Here is a 6,000-nt window from a genome sequence, read left to right as displayed (position 1 = left end):
CCATGTAACCCGCCCATAAACGAACTCGGACTCAACTCAACGAGCTCGGGCGTTCGCATCCATAAGTGAACTCGGACTCAACTCAACGAGCTCGGATGCCTAGTTACATCTCACAAACTCGGACTCAACTCAACGAGTTCGGATGCCTAGTTACATTTCACGAACTCGGACTCAACTCAACGAGTTCGGATGCCTAGTTACATCTCACGAACTCGACCTCAACTCAATGAGTTCGAAACTCAACCATCCTAGTGACATGTCACTTGTACCCTAATCTATTCCCAAGGTTCAAACGGGATTCTTTTCAATTACACATTTTGATCGCCTTCTTCGAAATATAGAAACCGATATTTGCTAGCATCTCATACTTATCAAGTTATTCATATAATTTGCATATTACCAAATAATAATTCACAAAGCATAATATTTCATGGTAATAAATATCATATCATATAAATAACATTAAATCACTTAAAATAAAAATTATGTTACCTTATTTACACATGAACTTACCTCGATACAAAATATTAGCAATCGAGTCTATTCCTCGTAAACTTTGTTTTTCCCTCAATCGCGACTTGAATCTCGTTTCTCTTGATCATCAAGGCTTAAAAGTGTTGAAACCCTAGCTATGGTGGAGAGCAAAATTTGGCAGCAACTTATGGAGAAGATGATCATTTTTGTGTTATTTTTCCCATTTTATTTCATTTAATATCCAAATGACCAAAATGCCCTTCCTTACTAAACTTTCAAAAATTCCATCCATATCCAATTTTTGTTCATAAACTTAGAAATTGGTCAAATTGCTATTTAAGACCTCCTCATTAATATTCCAAAGCAATTTCATACTAAAAACTTCTAGAATACAAGTTTTGCAAATTATTCGATTTAGTCCCTAATATCAACTTAAGCACTTTATGCATATAATTTCGTCACGAACTTTTCACACAATCATGCAATCATATCATAAACCTCAAAATAATTATAAAATAATTTTTTCTATCTCGAATTTGTGGTCACGAAACCACTATTTCGATTAGGCCCTAATTCGAGATATTACATAACACCCCTTAACCCCAAGCCGTCACCAGAATAGGGCTACGAGGTATTACCGAACTTATACACTAACATTTATATAAAACCGAGTCATAAAATTTACATTCTAGATCAATATTCATCAAACTTCATCATAAAGTCCCTAATATGGGCCTACGAGGCCCAATATATGTTTTAGAAGTGATTCGGGACTAAACTGGCAACTTTGGAAATTTTTCCTTAAAGATAGGGGCACGCGCCCGTGTGGCCTGGGACATGGCCATGGGGCCAGGCCATGGGCAGATTCTGACTTACTCACACGGCCTGGGCACACGCCCATGTGACTTGGCCGTGTGAAAACATGATTTTTGACCATTTTTAAGCTATTTTCACATGCTAAATACATCTATTTCATGCCCAAATATTTACTAATAATTCTTAAATCAAATATCATTCATTATGCCATTCAAACTTAGCAAACATTCATTCATTCACTTCAATACCTCTTAAGAATTATGTACCACAATTCATATCAAAATTATACAACATTATCATACTAGTCAAACTCATGTAAGTTTAACTTCCAAAATATGCATATTTCATACCATGCTTCAACAACTTTCATGTTTATACACTATCATACACAAAATAACACCTTAACAACCTAGGTACATGCCATTTTACCAAAAGAAAAGTATTCACCACTTTGAGCCCGGGATTGGCTTGAATGCTGAGTCATTAACTTTCTTTCGTACCTAGACCTGCGCACGGAAACATACCGTACGCTGAGTATACACTCAGTGGTAATTCTATAAACTAATACTTAAAACAATAATAAGTTATGTATATACATTGTAACATAACTGTTTATTTCATAATCTTATTAGCTTCATCACTTACCTTTAACTTATAGCTCTTAAATGTATTTAAACAATTTTTTTATACTTTTCATATCATTCAATATCTTTCAGTACTTGTATAACAGTCACAGTCACATAATCAATAGTAGTCAGTCTTTGTCTTTAGTACTTTCAATTACCCCTATTAACATAACTCGAACCTGGACAGATACACAGATCCAACCCACAAACCGGGAATAATGTCCAGTGTTTCATCGGCCGAAATCGAAATACACCGTAGGGTACCTCTTCGGAACGAATCCAGAACAGTTACAGTAGTCGACACATATAGTGTCTCATCAATACACAGTCGGTATATCCCTGAACACTTCCAATCTTATGGCATGCCAATTATATCCGACTAGTCCGACACTTGTTAATAGGGTGTACAAATCGTTACATTTCAATACAAAAGCAGTAATAATTTCTATCATATCATTCATTATACATTCTAATTATTAATAATAGCAATTACATTGTATTAAATCATTAAGCATAGTTTATAGAAATACAAACCGAATTTCTCAAGTTTACTCGATATCCTCGTTCACTTTCTCCTTTCCCTTTTTCGATAATGTTTCAGGTGCTACGTTGGCTACATAAAATTTAACATTTAAAATTATCAATATATATTATTTAATAACACACTCTTGTATTTCCATGTATCTTTTACTTAAATTTCAATTTAGTCCTTCCACCATAACTATTCTTTTTCTTCAAAACAAATCCTATATTTGCATCCAATTATCATTTAAACTATTCCAACTCTTAAATTTACAGCATAAAATACTAATTATAACACCTTCTCAATTCAATCCCTATTATTGCAAGACCTATATTTTCTTTTACAATTTAATCCTTCTCCCACTTCTAACTTGAATTTCCATCAAACTAACACTTAATTCTTCCATTTATTCAACTTAATCAACATCTAGAAATTCAATAACTTTCTAAATTTCAACATAACTCAAGTAGTTCTTTCCTAGGATTCCATAGACATCAAAATTACAAGAAAAGGGATCAAATTAACTTACCAATCAAGCTTGGAACTCTAAAACCCTAAATTTTCTTTTTTTTTCTTTCCCTTTTTCTTTCTTTCTTTCCCTGCTCTGTTTCGTTTTCATTCTTTCTTTTATTTCTTTCTTTTATTTTATTTATTTTATTTAATTACTTTATTATATTATATTATTATAATATACTTTAATCATTATTATTATTTTCTTATAAAATAAGTAAATACACATGTTTATTACATGTGTACCATTTATATTTGTACACATTTTATTAATTTTTACCATACATTTGTCACCTTATGGCCTAATTGCTAATTTAGTCCCTTGGCTTTCCTACAGTTTATAATTAAACCTTCACACTTTATTCAATCTAGTCCTTTAACTAAATTAGCCTTAATTCAAGCTAATTCACTTAATCAAAGTCCAATCAACTACGCTACTAGCTTCGTAAATATTTTTAATAAATATTTACGAATTAATTTTGCAAAAATAATGACCCAAAAATTTTAATTTTTTTCCAATGACCTTAAAATTTGGGTCATTACATTTCTTCCCCCTTAATAAATTTCGTCCTCGAAATTTACCTGAAAAGAGATGGGGGTACTGTGATTTTATTGTATCTTCCGGTTCCCATGTTGTTTCTTCAATATTGTGACTTCTCCATAACACTTTTACTAAAGAAACTCGTTTATTACGTAATTCATTTACCTCATGTGCCAGTATTTTAACCGGTTCTTCTTCATATGATAAATCTGGTCAAATCTCTATATCTTCAGTTGAAATCATATGAGATGGGTCTGACCGGTATCTTCTTAACATAGAAACGTGGAAAACATCATGAATCTTCTGTAATTCAGGAGGTAGAGCTAAACGATATGCCACTAGTCAAATTCTTTCTATAATCTCATACGGTCCAATGTATCGTGGACTTAATTTACCCTTCCAACCGAATCTCAAAATTTTCTTCCAATGAGAGACTTTAAGAAATACATTGTCTCCAACTGAGTACTCAATATCCCGTCGTTTCAGATCTGCATACGATTTCTGCCTGTCAAAAGTTGCTTTCAATCTTTCTCGAATCTTTTTAACAGTGTTTTCCGTTTCTTGAATTAACTCTGGACCAACTACTTTTCTTTCATTCAGTTCTGTCCAATACACTGGTGATCGACATCTTCGACCATACAAAGTTTCATATGGTGTCATTTGTATACTTGATTGGAAACTATTGTTATACACAAACTCAGTCAATTGTAGATAACGTTCCCAACCTGATTCAAAATCAATGATACAAGCTCGGAGCATGTCTTCTAAAATCTGAATGACTCGTTCTAACTATCCATCAGTCTGTGGATGAAAAGCTGTACTAAAATTGAGTCGTGTATCGAGAGACTCATGTAACTGTTTTCAGAACCTTGATGTAAACCGTGGACCCCGGTCAGAAATTATTGATACATGAATTCCATGTAACCTTACAATTTCTCGAATATACACCTCCGCAAGTTTCTATAGTGACCAGTCAATTCTGACGGCTATAAAATGAGCTGATTTCGTAAGTTGATCAACGATTACCCAGATAGCATTTTTTTTACTCGTAGACAGTGGCAACCCAGTTACAAAATCCGTTGTTATTCGGTCTCATTTCCATTCAGGAATATTAATAGACTGAAGTAAACCAGTTGGAACCTGATGTTCAGCTTTGACTCGCTGACATGTTAAACATTCAGCCACATATTCCACTATATCTCTTTTCATACCTGGCCACCAATACAGTTCTCGTAAATCACGGTATATCTTCGTTCCTTCAGGATGTAATGCAAACTGAGTATTATGAGCTTCTCGAAGAATCAATTCCTTAATTTCAGAAGTAGTTGGGATACAATGTCGATTCTGAAATCTCAAACAATCATTTTCATCAATACTAAAGTTCCCTGTTGTACCATTCTGTACCGTCTTCCTCTTCTTCATTAACTTTTTATCTTCTAACTGTGCTGTTCTGATTTGATCAAACATTACTGATTTTGCTCTGAATTCAGCCAGAATACTTCCATCATCAATAATACTGAGCTGTGCAAACATTGCACTTAACTCAATTGCAGCCTTCCTACTTCGTTAGCTTTACCTGGATGATAGTCAATAAAACAATTATAATCTTTTAAAAGTTCTATCCACCGACGCTGTCTCAAATTCAACTCTTTCTGTGACAAAAGATACTTGAGACTTTTATGATCAGTGTAAATATAACACTTTTCACCGTATAGGTAATGTCTCCATAACTTCAAAGCAAATATCACTACTGCTAGTTCTAGATCATGTGTCGGATAATTGCGTTCATGCGATTTCAATTGTCATGAAGCATAAGCAACTACCTTTCCATTTTGCATTAATACACACCCGAGACCATTTAAAGAAGTATCATTGTACACGACAAAATCTTTTCCAGACTCTGGCAAAGTCAATACTAGTGTCTCTGTCAACATTTTCTTCAAAATTTCAAAACTTTTCTGACACTGCCAGCTCCAAACAAACGAAACATTCTTTTGCAATAATTTTGTCATTGGTAAAGCTATTTTTGAAAATCCATTCACAAACCTTCGATAATATCCAGCCAACCTAAGAAAACTACGTACCTCTGACACATTTCTGGGAACTTTCCACTGAAGTATGGTTTCAATCTTCTTTGGATCTACTATAATCCCGTCTGCTGATACTACATGACCAAGGAATACAACCTCCATTAATCAAAACTCAAACTTATTCAATTTCCCATATAATTTCTTCTCTCGTAATTTTTGCAAAACAATTCGTAGATGCTACTCATGTTCAATTTCAGACTTCGAATATACTAGAATATCATCAATAAAAACTACTACAAACTAATCCAAGTGCTATTGGAAAATCCGATTCATAAGATCCATAAAAGCAACCGGAGCATTTGTTAACCCAAATGGCATCACCAAAAATTCATAATGTCAATACCGTGTACGGAATGCTGTCTTCGGTACATCACTCTCCTTTACCTTCAGCTGATAATATCCTGATCTCAAATCAATTTT

This window comes from Gossypium hirsutum, chromosome A09 (assembly GCF_007990345.1).
Source record: "Gossypium hirsutum isolate 1008001.06 chromosome A09, Gossypium_hirsutum_v2.1, whole genome shotgun sequence".
Lineage (NCBI taxonomy): Eukaryota > Viridiplantae > Streptophyta > Magnoliopsida > Malvales > Malvaceae > Gossypium > Gossypium hirsutum.
Note: the sequence above shows the minus strand (reverse complement) of the source record.